Source organism: Syngnathus typhle, linkage group LG6 (genome assembly GCF_033458585.1).
Source record: "Syngnathus typhle isolate RoL2023-S1 ecotype Sweden linkage group LG6, RoL_Styp_1.0, whole genome shotgun sequence".
Taxonomy (NCBI): domain Eukaryota; kingdom Metazoa; phylum Chordata; class Actinopteri; order Syngnathiformes; family Syngnathidae; genus Syngnathus; species Syngnathus typhle.
The window spans coordinates 20,496,659-20,509,435 of record NC_083743.1 but is presented as its reverse complement, the minus strand read 5'-3'; the positions used below and the strand labels follow the sequence as shown (position 1 = coordinate 20,509,435).

The window sequence follows — 12,777 nt, the reverse complement described above, 5'->3', positions numbered from 1 at the left end:
AGGTTTGATCCAGGGACGGAACGAACTGGGATGATAGGGTTGTTTATTCTAGGAGTGATCAGCGTTGTGATAGCTTCTGGAGTATGTTGCTGTGTGACCTTGTTCTTGCTGTTTTTGGGTGAGGAATTTTCTTTAGAACTCTGGCTTGCGGGGAGTAATGGGACAAGGGGGGACGTATGGGGGGAGTTAGGTGAGGGAAAGGGGGTTTGTGTAGAGAGCTGTTCAGTTTGCTTATGGGGAGGGGTTGAGCCTGGGTGGAGCATCAATGGGGGCATGTGTTCGTTCAGGTCGGTTTGGGGATCCTGGGTGGAGCATCGATGGGGGCTGGCTATATTGATGTTTGCCCGTTCAATCCTCTCGTTCATGTGTGAAGAGTAGGGCGGTGGAGGGGGGGGAGGGAGAAAGGGATATGGAGGAGGGTGGGAAGTGGGGGGTGGATGAGAGAAGGGGGGGGGATAGTGGGTTTCTGGGGGTGTGGAGGGTGAGGTGTGGGGGGTGTATGAGATGAGGGGGGGGGGGGTGATGGGTTTCTGGAGTTGGAGAGGTGGGGGGGTCTGAAGCGTGTGGGAGCTGCTGAGCTTGGTTGGTCTCCGTACCGGCGGCTGTAGGCGATAGAGGGTCGGTCTGGGTCCGGTCCAGTGGTTAGGGTTAGGGTTAGGGTTAGGGTTAGGGTAGGGTGAGATGATTCTGTGGTTGCTGTTTGTAGGGTTTCGGCTTCTTCTGCTGAAGCAGTGGTCTCTGCGTCTAACAGTGAACAACGGACAAATTCAGCAAGGTAATTTAAATACGCCATGACCCAGATTCGTTCCGGGGATGCTACGGCCACAAAAGTCAAGGTCAGGTGCGGGAGTGCAGGCTCCTATACCTCTTCCCAGAGAGCAGAAGATCAAACAAAGAGTGAGCGGGGTGACTCACATCACTCACAATCGTGGTCGCCTTGCGGGTGAGATGGGAGATGTAAATGTCTTTCAAGGAGGGGAGTGAAGCACCAATAATCTTACGAGCCGTGTTCACTATGTGCTGCAGAGCCTTCAAGTTGTAGTCAGTGCAGCCGCCACCCCAAACAGCAATACAGCTGGAGAGGACGCGATGGTGCCACGGTAAAATGTAGTCATGACGGCCGGAGGCTATACAGTCATGCAATAGCATACAAGAAATTTAGGTTCTTTTCTTTAGGATCTTCAGCCGAGATACCCAGGCAGACCATGAAAGAATGTTGATGTTAAAATGTTAGTGGAACTATCCAACTGCGCAGAGCCGATGATCCCAAAGATTTGGGGTGAGACAACATTGAAACATTTTTTTTTCTTTGCTGACAGTGTCACTTCTTTTGTGGCTTAGCTCTTCTTCATTTTACATCTAAAGTATTGTATCATTTTACCTTGTAGCTTATACTACCCCGTACATGCCATATCATGTCGCCCATACAACTCATGCATGAGATGCGATGGCTGAGTCGGATTTTCACACAAAGTATCTCGGCACAACGTGTTGTCTACGTCATATGAGCAAGACGAGGTGGCCGAGAGGTTAAGGCGATGGATTGCTAATCCATTGTGCTCTGCACGCATGGGTTCAAATCCCATCCTCGTTAAAAGTTAATGTTACATTGTTTTACAGTAGAGCCTCGGTTTTCAAACGTCCGGGTTCTCGAACAAATCAATATTTGAACAAAAAATTTGAGAATTCTTTGCTCTGGATGTCGAACGAAATTCGATTGTCGAACCTCACGAGAGGACCCGCATGCCAACCGACTCCGTTCTTTATTACATTCTTGTTACTCTGAGGATTGCAACAACTCTAATCATGCCTCCAAAGGAAGCAAGTGGGATCAGTAAAGCCATCCTAAAACACAAAGACGCTCATAAAGCAATGCAACAGTGAGCGCCCGGCGCGCTGCGGTTGCGCGATCGGACCAAATTAAGCTCCCTGCGCACTGAGGTCCACTTAAATTTTGGAAAGTACATCAGGACTTTAAAAATATTTTCTAAATTTTAGCGACCGCTCTGTCGCTGTATTTTTAAAAATACTTTAAAAAGGCGTTTTTTTCCCCCATTATTTGTAATGGGAAAACATGATTCGGAATTTGAACGATTCAGTTCTCCAACAGCCTTCTGGAACGGATTGTGGTCAAAAACCGAGGCTCCATTGTATCTGTAATCTGGTTTGTATTTGACTCAATATCGTAATATTTATACTCTTTGGCGGCTCAGTGGAGAACTGGTTAGCATGTCCGCTTCACAGTTGAGAAAGTGCGGGTTCGATTCCATCAACGGCTGTTGCGTGTTGTTGATGATGTCCGTTGTTGGGTCAGGAGAACTAAGATGTGGGGTAACGGTTTGTTCTTTATTGGCAAGATCTTGGGTTGTTTAATGGCGGTCAGTACACATGGCACTTCAGCAGATGTAACAACATCCTCCATCTCCAGGTAAGAAGGTTTTATACTGTCCGGAAAAGGCGGGAAAGCCAAGTCAAGTCAAGTCAAGTTTATTTGTATAGCCCTAAATCACAAGCAGTCTCAAAGGGCTTCACATAGACAGAAATTGACAATTATTCTCAAAGCATCCCCTGATCTTAAGCTCCCAAGCAACACCTGATCATTTGGTATCGATGTGTATTGGAGAGTCACTGCTGTGTGTGTGTATTTGTGTGCGTGTGTATGTGTGTGTTTGTGTGTGTTATTGTAAGGCGGACGTAGTTGAGAGCGCCATGAGAACGTTAAAGGGGCGTGGATTGCCGCTGACCATCGACGGTGCTGTGGTGGAGAGAGTGAGCAGCGCCAAGTTCCTGGGGGTGCACATCAGTGAGGATCTCTCCTGGTCCACCAACACCGCATCACTGGCAAAGAAAGCCCAGCGCCGCCTGTACTTCCTGCGGAAACTCAGGCGAGCGAGCGCTCCTCCGGCCGTCATGACTACATTTTACAGCGGCACCATTGAGAGCGTCCTCTCCAGCTGTATTGCTGTTTGGGGTGGCGGCTGCACTGACTACAACTTGAAGGCCCTGCAGCGCACAGTGAACACGGCTTCGCTCCCCTCCTTGAAGGACATTTACACCTCCCATCTCACCCGCAAGGCGACCACGATTGTGAGTGATGTGAGTCACCCCGCTCACTCTTTGTTCGAGCTCTGCCCTCTGGGAAGAGGTACAGAAGAGCTTCATACTCCAGGCTGTTAGGATCCTGAACTCGTTTCCCCGTTCTGCGTAGCCACATTGGTGTAGCCACCTACACAGGTAGGTTAGGGTTGTCTCTCGTTGACCGGGGTGAACTCCAATGTTCAGGCGCCCAGCCGGAGGGCAATAAGTATACCCACACCTGCTCTCACCGTGAGCAACTCCAGAGTGGAAGAGAGTCCAGGGCCAGCTTATACCGGAACCCAAATGGGTGTGGAGGCAAGTCCGACCATGTCTTGTCGGAACCTTTCTGCCTCGCACACCAGCTCGGGCTCCTTTACAGCCAGAGAGGTGATATTCCATGTTCCAAGAGCTAGCTTCTGAAGCCAGGGATCAGTCCGCCAAGTTCCCTGCCCTTGGCCGCCGCCCAGCTTACACTGCACCCGACCCCTTTCGTCCCTCCCACAGGTGGTGAGCCCATGGGAAGGGGGACCCATGTTTCCTTGTCGGGCTGTGCCCGGCCGGGCCCCATGGGCGAAGGCCCGGCCACCAGACACTCGCCTTCGAGCCCCACCTCCAGGCCTGGCTCCAGAGGGGGGGCCCCGGTAACCCGCGTCCGGGTGAGGAAAAACAAAATCCAATTATGTTTTTCTTCATAAGGGGTTTGTGAGAGCCGTGCTTTGTCTGGCCCCTCACCTAGGATCCGTTTGCCATGGGTGACCCGACCAGGGGCATGAAGCCCCAGACAACATGGCTCCAGGATCATTGGGGCGCGCAAACCCTTCCACCACGGTAAGGTGACGACTAACGAAGGGACCTCGTTTATCAATGCAGTTTAATTTCTGGTGGTTCCCATTGAATGGGCACATGTCAGTCTATTGTAATTTGGCAAAAAATATTGTTTTTGAATAAAACCAATAACCACCCCCTCAATTGCACACGCACTCCTCTTTACTGTTTACAAGCACAATCACAAGTACAAGTCATCTTCATCCATAAGCATATCAGTCTTTCCTTGTTAAAACACAGCATCCCTACAAAAAACGAAATGTGTTTCATCAACTTTTAACTTCTTAATAGACAACGATGGTATTTATTTACATATTGAAACACACGTCCACATTCTTCAATGTTACACGTGTATGCACATACAGAGAAGTTTTATTCATTTTGATCAGACTACATGAAGCAAAATATAAAGGTGAGTGTAATTCTCATTAATGGAATAAATTACTCCTTTTGACCAGCAGGGGGGGGGGTTGTGTGCACATGAAGCCTCGAGAAATGAACCTATTTGCAAACCGTTTGGTGGGGAAGCCTCAAATCCTAACATCTTATGTTGAAATCAGACCCCATCAAGTCATAATTGACTGCTTAATCCTGTAAGAATGAAGCGAACGGATTGAAATGGTTTTCTAACATATGAACTATTGATTTGACCAGTAGAGGGGGTGCACTGTTCCTGGAGGTACTGCAATACCAGGTCGATGTCTCCTAGGTTTGCCGTGTGCAGCTGTGAGAGTTGCTGCAGCCATTTGGAGCACAGCCACGGGCTGGGGGGGGGGGATCTGTCTGTTCTTCCTTACCAGCAAGTTACTGGAAATCCACATGGCGTCTTTGATGGCAGCAAAGGTCAGCGACTGCTTTGTAAAGTCTTCTTGCTTGATTTTCAATGGGGTCACTGCATAGAGTACAAGGTCTGCATTCTGCGCTTACCTTGCGGGGAATTGCAGGTCGCCCACAGGTCTACGGCAGCCCTGCACTACCAGAGCAGGTCCCACACTGACTCCTGGGCGCCACAGCCAGGTCAGGGGCACGTTGAGAGCGCTGACATGCCCCGAGAGTGCATAACGGACCTGACTGGGAGGACATCATGGGCCACCATCCATGACAGGTCTCGAAGTTTGTTTTGACAGGGCGGGGTGGTTGTCGTTGCGCACAACTTGCCGAATGCAAGCCCGCGCACTGGACGCACCGCTTCCCTCTCCTGTACGACAGAGATCATACATCTGTGATTTGTTAAAATTTCACTATTTTCTTGCTCTAATTTAAAGTTCTTCAAAAACTTCTTGATTAAGGAATAAGAAGGTGGCAGGTTAAAAGACACAGGAATTCTTTGGTCGGTGGTTATTAGCTTTAGTTTCCGGAGGTATGAGTCCATCCAGAATCGTGTCATTGCTTGGCTTTTCGGTGCATTTGGTGTAAGGAGCGCGCTTCGCAGGTGCAGGGCAACATATCTGCTTCCGAGGCTTTAAGAAGAGCTTTAAGTCCGGCACTCCTTTTCCTCCCTTTTTTTTGTTTTTCTTCATGGTGTCCCTCTTCAGTCTCTCCAACTTGGATTTGATTGATTGATTGATTGAATATTTATTGATCCCCAGGGGTGGGGAAATTCAGGCCCCAGCAGTATTCATACCACAAAGTGGGTATACAAAAGACACACAGATGGCATGAGCGCAACTCAATAGGCTCTCATAAGGCTGCCACACAACGGCGCCACAAAGAAAGCCAGAAAGTGCTCAAGATAAAAGCCATCAAAGCAAAACAAAGCTAAAAGACAAAGGAAAAAAAATAACTGTGGCCAACCAGCACCCCTCAATACAAGAGAACACCCCAAAACACACAAAATAGCCTCCACGGGGTCCATAGACAGGTGTAACGGCAGTCCAGTTCAACGGCGCCCAATGGACCGTGGTCGTGAATCGGTGAAAAACATCACAAAGCAGGCAAATGTGTGAGCAGCGTCCTGGGCACCCAGTCGGATGCACGTGCAGATGGTCACCACGGGGCTAGCATGGCGAAAGTCGTTGGTTCCGACGAGCACGAGGGAGCGGAGTCCCCACAGGGGTTGCGGTTGCAAGGCCAAGGCGAGGGACCCGGTCATCACTGGCCGGATAAGCAGGAAGCCGCCGTAGAGTCTCGACCGATGATCCCGGTCCCAGGAAGAAAACCAAGGGTAAAATCACCACTTTTATGGTTAAAATTCTCTCTTCTATGGTCAGCTCTCTTAATCCCCCAAACCCAAGAACAGATACTACAGTTGATTTTAGCCAAAAGGCCGAAAAGCGATGGAGTATACGAGTGATGGACTCGCTTACATGTTACGAACGGAGTGTGGAAATGGAGCAGGGAGACCAAGTGCAGCTTGGACCACGGTTTATTGAAGCAAACTCAAAAGACTCGGCAAACTGTCAAGACTTACTAACAAAACCAACAACAGAGACGTGAGACAAAAAGACAGGGTGACATTACCAAGACAGGAACCAAAAAACCTCATGACAGTGACAAACACATCAATGCTCCGACAGGGAGTGATACACAGACAGGACTTAATATACAAGACAGGTAACAAGAGGCAGGTGAGAATGATCGCACTGATCATGGGCACACAGGAGGGGAGGGGTGAGCACACAGACACACGGACAAAACTATGACAACATGGACGTGACCGGGGACGAGTAATGACATTACAGGCTTCCCTGTCTACCCATTCTCACCAACGGTTTATTAGAATAGGGCTCTTTGGCACATGTGATCAGCTAGGTAGCTTTAGCTATGCCGTTATATCGCTGTAACCCTTGTCTTGCTTTATTAGCTTTCTCTTCTCTATGACACCTGTTAGGGTTTGCAGAATATCTTCATCGTATGATTATGTTGGAATGTAACCTGTAATAATTTAATTAGTTTGTCATGTCTAGACAAAATTAGTTTACCACTGATTGACTAAACTCAGAGGAAGCAATCAAAGGTGCTTTGGTTACAGAAAGTCGTAAAAGGCCCCCTGCTATGCCTTGATCAGCAGGGGGGCGTCTCCAGCCCAACCTGTGTATTCCCAAACCCCCACTTCAAAACCCCACTTTGTTTCTCTCAATAAATAAGCGCCTGACGAGGCCTGAGTGAGATTTTTCATTCGACTATCGCTGAGAGCACAGCGACGAGTGAACTCTCCGCCTGCAGGTGTCTAAAACGACTAACTTGTCTCCAGTGTGGTCCTTGCAAAATAAGTTAGAGTGAGCACCACCCTAACATTTTTGGTGCCGAAACCCGGGACCCTCATACCCGCCATCTGGCTGACGGAGGAGGACGTGCTGCATTGTCGACAAGCCAGCGTCCATTGGAGGACCTGGTAACGAAAGACCTGGGAAGGAAGTTCTTCGCTGGGCCAGCATCTTAGGTCTGCCTTCGTCTGTCAGAAGTGGATTGACGGGAACCCGGCAGCGCAGCGGACCAAGGGAGACAAGTAAGTCATAGAAAAAAGCGCAGATACGGCTTTGGTTTTTCCGAGCTATGAGATACGGCTTTGGTTTGTCCGAGCTATGAGATACAGCTTTGGTTTGTCCGAGCTATGAGATACATCTTTGGGTTGTCCGAGTTATGATATCTGGCTTTGGTTTGTCCTGGCTGTGAGATACATTTCGGGTTTGTCCGAGTTATGAGATACGGCTTTGGTGTTTCCAAGCTATGAAACAGCTGGGATTCTAGTCCCAGTGGAAGGAACGGGCTAAGAGAAAGGAGTTTCTTTTTCTTAATTGAAGAAGGGCGTAGTTTCTCATTTTTTTTTGTCTGTTTTTCCAAGGTGTTTGCATGAAAGTTGTGTGGTTGAGTGTGCGACTGGTAGGATAAATTGACTGCAGAGAGAATTTGGTCAGAGGTCAATTTAAACCTGCATTGAGGATCCTCAAAGTAAAGAAAAGAAGAAAAAGAAATAAAAAATTGTATAAACCTAGAAAACCGAAGTAAGATGGGAAATAAGAACGGTAGATCCCTAGCTCTTGAAGGAGATGAGAAGTACATGGCGAGTAGATTTCTTAATTGTATGCAATACATGCCAAAGTGGAAGAAAAAGTTTGGAGTAGAAGCAAAGTTGAAAGTGGAAGTCTGGAAGGTAGTGGTTGATGTCTTAGAGGAGAGTGTGAAGAGGAAGTCAAAGGGACTGAAAAAGAGTAGTAAAGAGAAGGAATTGATTTGTGCTAGAATGTGGTTGAGTGTTTCACAAGAGAGAAGAGAACAAATCCAAAAGACGAAAGATAGAAAGTTGAGAAGTGATGAGGCTGCATCTATGTTTGTCAGGCCGGAAGTCAATGAGGCCACAGTGCGCAGGCGCACTGTCCCGGCCACGGCTCCAGCCGTAGCTGGAAATGCAGTTCAAGCGGAGCAAGAGGGCTCTTCCGCTCGTATGCAAAACTTGTATCCAGGTTTAACAGACCTGCACCCTCCCCCATATAACAGAAAGAAAAGTCAGTGTCACATTGCTAGAAGTCCTGTACAAACAAGAAGTTTGACCACTGCTGCTAGGTTTTCCCAAAATTTGGACAATGTTGATGTGTGCCCAATGATACAGGTGCCAAACCCTATTGTAGGGGAAGGCCAACCTCCACATACGTATGTTTTTCGGCCATGGACTTTGGAAGAGGCAAGAAAAGCAGTTGAAGGGGTTACCCCTGTTGCTGAAGACCCAGATAAATGGGCAGAAGACATGGCTGGGATCATACATTCTTATAGACTGAATGGACATGAGGCAGGAGAAGCTGCAATGTCTTCTTTGGGAAAAGACTGGGCAAAGGTTAGAGGTCATTATACAGGTAGAAATAATCAAGGGCCTTTTCCCTATCCCGGTGGGGGAAATCAATTGGTAGGGGAGTATGCAGCACAATGGAATGATCTTGTGCAAAGAGTGAGAACTATATTTCGAAGACGAGCGAATTATGGTCATTTGGCAGGAATTAAACAGAAGCCTGGGGAAGATACTGATGATTTTCGCTTAAGATTTGAAAAAGAGTTCAGGGTGCATAGTGGCATCCCATTCAATGATGCAGCTGAGAGTGCTTATCAGCAACAGCTTAAAAATGCGCTCCTTACTAATTTCCGCCCTGAAATCGGCAACTGGGTGAGGAAACATTTGGTGGAAGTAGATGTTGCAAGTGTGACAACAACTATGCAATGGGCCAGACATGCTGAACAAGTGATCAAAAGAGGCAAAAGTTCTGATGTATTTCATCTAGGCGATGATGATGATGTTGACCTAGATGAAGATACAACAGTCTTCTTTCATGGGTCCCAGCAGGCAAGAGGAAGAGGTAGAGGCCAACAAGGTCGCAGGCCTCCATATAATTCAAGACCCCCACCAGATTCAGAGACCTGTTGGAACTGTGGTAGACGAGGACACTTGGCAAGATCGTGTCGTTTTGCAAAACAATACCAATCAAAGGGTGGAGGAAGGGGCAGAGGAAGAGCCAAATTCTCAGCATGACTAGATTGCCCCCCTGTGATCTCTTGTCCTCCTACAGAGGAAGAGATAGTAGATGTCCATGCAGCATGGGACATTTTGAATGCATTGAAAGAAAAACCATATGTTACCTTAAACATTGGAGGAAGTGAAGTAGAGTTTTTGTGTGATACTGGAGCGTGTAAGACCGTAATAAAAACTAAAGTCCCAAATCTAAAGGCCTCCCAAAATACTATTTGGGTAAAATCAGCTGGTGGGCAGGTACACAAGGAGAGTATCTCCAATCCAGTCGTAGTGAGAGATGATGAAACGGGAGTCATAGCTTCAGTCTCGATTGTGCTATCCCCAAAATGTCCCATAAACCTTCTGGGACGAGATCTGATGACTAGATTGGGAATTGCAATAATTCCAGTAAAAGATGGCATGCGAGCATGTAGAGTGAGAGATGTGGACTCATATGCTGCACAAGCAGGTGAGCGGATTTTCTGTTCCTATGACGTCTCCGCTGAACAGAATCCCAAGCTACCAGGCGATTTGCTGAGTGAAGCCCGAAAACAATTGACACGACCTGAATCGGAAATGACTTGTGATGTCTTACATGTCACCATGAACATCCTCACTGACCCACATGATGACTATATTGAAAGTTTTCTCAGTGACACAGAAGTAACTTTAACAATCACTGCTCTGTACACTGATCGCAGGTCAGTTGCAGCTGCTGCTGTGCTTCTGCCCGCTCCTCAGGATGACAAATACAAGTTGACGGCTGTACCCCACATTCCATTGTTTAAACCTCACAGTATAACATGGGCAGATGTGGGTTGCCGGATTAAACTTGCTGATTCTGTCACTGATTATGAGGATAAAGGTGATGGGTGGAGCTACAGTACCAGTTGTGACATGTGGAAGCGAACTGTGTGTGAAGTAGGTGTTGGTAGGGCAGGGGCGTGTGGGCGTCCCTGACTAGTTAACGTTTGTTTAAATGAAAAGGAGGAGGGGGAATTGGCTGGGCTTCCTGACGAGCTGCTAGTTCCACATGCTGTAGATGTGTTGCTACTGTAAAGCAAGATAAACTTTTTGTCACCTGCCAGACACCTATCCTACACTGCTACGCTTCTGTCACAACCACACATTGTGATAAAGAGGTGCACAGTCCTTAACCCAGCAACGTTGATTCCGTTGCCGGGGGATGGTACACCACATAACTGTTTGGATGATACAGAACACCTACAGCTGCCCAGACAAGATTTAATTGACACACCACTTGACAAAGGGGAAAAGTGGTTTGTGGATGGGTCATGTACAAAGGATCCTAGAGGGAACAATCAAAGTGGGTATGCAATTGTGAGATTGCCAGACCAAATTGTTGAAGCAGAGAAGCTTCCATACAACAGGTCAGCGCAGGCGGCTGAGCTGATTGCACTAACAAGAGCTTGTGAATTGGCGGAAGATAAGGAAGTCACTGTATACACAGACAGTCAGTATGCGTTTTCTACTCTGTTCTATTTTGCAAAACAATGGGAGCGCAGGGGGATGACAACATCAACTGGTAAGCCGGTTACCCATGCCACCTTGTTAAAAGACTTGTTACAGGCCATTCATTTACCTGCTAAACTAGCTGTGTGTAAATGTGCTGCTCACACCACAGGCACAGATGAAGCCTCGAATGGAAACAGGTTAGCAGACAGGATTGCTAAGGAAGCAGCGACAGGGAAACATGGCCATGAATTTTTTTTAATAGATTCAGAGGACACGCAACTCATAGATAAGACTATACTGACAGATATGCAGGGCAATGCTCCAATGGTGGAAAAACGAATGTGGACAACAAAAGGTGCAATAGCGGATACAGATAGTATCCTCCGCATCAATGACAAACCTGTTTTACCTAAATCACTTTTTAAGGCAGCAGCAATAGCGACGCATGGGCCTTGCCATGTGTCGACAGGGGGGATGAGGTCCATCATACAAAACAATTCACTACCTTTGGTTTGGATGTTTACTTAAAAAATTTTTGTAAAGCATGTCCCGTTTGTGTGAAACATAATCCACAAGGAAACATGAGACCTAAGAGAGGCTCATTTCCAAAACCGTCGTACCCATTTCAAATCATGCACATGGATTTTATTGAGCTCACACAAAGTGGACCTCACAAATACTGCCTAGTGATGATTGATGCATTTTCCAAATGGGTGGAAATAGTCCCATCTAAACATGCAGATGCCTTAACAGTGGCAAAAGCCATTTGCAAAGCCATCATACCGACTCATGGCATTCCCCAAACCATTTACAGTGATAATGGTCCACATTTTGTGAACCAAGTGGTACAGAACATGGCTGTACACCTTGGGATAACGTTAAAAAACCACTGCTCTTATCACCCTGCCAGCGCTGGTCTGGTTGAACGAGCAAACTATACTATCAAAAGCAGGTTGAAGAAATGCATGGAAACAACAGGCAGACCTTGGCCGGAGTGCCTAGACTTAGTAAAGCTCTATATGAGAATTACTCCCACTTCAGAAGGGCTAACACCTTTTGAAATCATCCACGGGAGGCCATATAGACTACCTGTGTTCCATGCAGATTTACAAAAGGCAGATGAAGAACAGTCTTTGGCAGATTTCATGGTCAGAACGCTCAGACTGACAGAGGTGTCAAATGCAAATTTACTGCCGCCTGCTCTGTCATCCTCACAGGTCGACAACACCATCAAGCCAGGAGACTGGGTCTACATCAAAGTCATCAAAAGAAAGAACTGGGCCAGCCCACGGTGGGAGGGACCATTTCAAGCCTTGCTGACTACCCCCACTGCAGTAAAGATCGCTGAACGGCCCAGCTGGATTCACCTCAGCCACTGCAAGCTACAAGGAGTGCTGGACCCCTAATTCAAAACGTGGATTGCGTAGATGCTATTTGACTCGGCATTGCTTTACGGAAACTTGATGATTTGACCATCGAAAATGCCTTGCAAGTGATGGATTCAATGATGTACCGTTTCTGTGTTTTTCTTTTTTATTGATAACAGTCTGGTCACCTAAGGCAGAGGGACCGTGTAACTCTTTTCCTGCACTTAATCTGGCCGCAGGTTTTTTGAGTTGCACATACTTTGGACTGGAGTATTGAGGGAAAAACCTCACTGGAAGTTATTGTTTTCATTTCATTGATTTCATTTTCTTACTTATGTTTGATTGTTCGGGTTTGACATAATCATATGATAAAACAGGAGGGATATGTTAGGGTTTGCAGAATATCTTCATCGTATGATTATGTTGGAATGTAACCTGTAATAATTTAATTAGTTTGTCATGTCTAGACAAAATTAGTTTACCACTGATTGACTAAACTCAGAGGAAGCAATCAAAGGTGCTTTGGTTACAAAAAGTCGTAAAAGGCCCCCTGCTATGCCTTGATCAGCAGGGGGGCGTCTCCAGCCCAACCTG

General features: G+C 47.1%; 1 non-coding gene and 1 pseudogene across 1 annotated transcript; one reads left to right on the top strand and one right to left on the bottom strand.

Moving 5' to 3' along the window:
- The first annotated feature begins 1,512 nt into the window (after positions 1-1,512).
- On the top strand, positions 1,513-1,594 carry trnas-gcu (transfer RNA serine (anticodon GCU)). The gene has a single exon. It is a non-coding gene; the product is annotated as a tRNA-Ser (tRNA).
- A 4,428-nt stretch (positions 1,595-6,022) lies between these two features.
- Positions 6,023-6,181, bottom strand: LOC133156283 (U2 spliceosomal RNA; annotated as a pseudogene).
- Between the last annotated feature and the right edge of the window lie 6,596 nt (positions 6,182-12,777).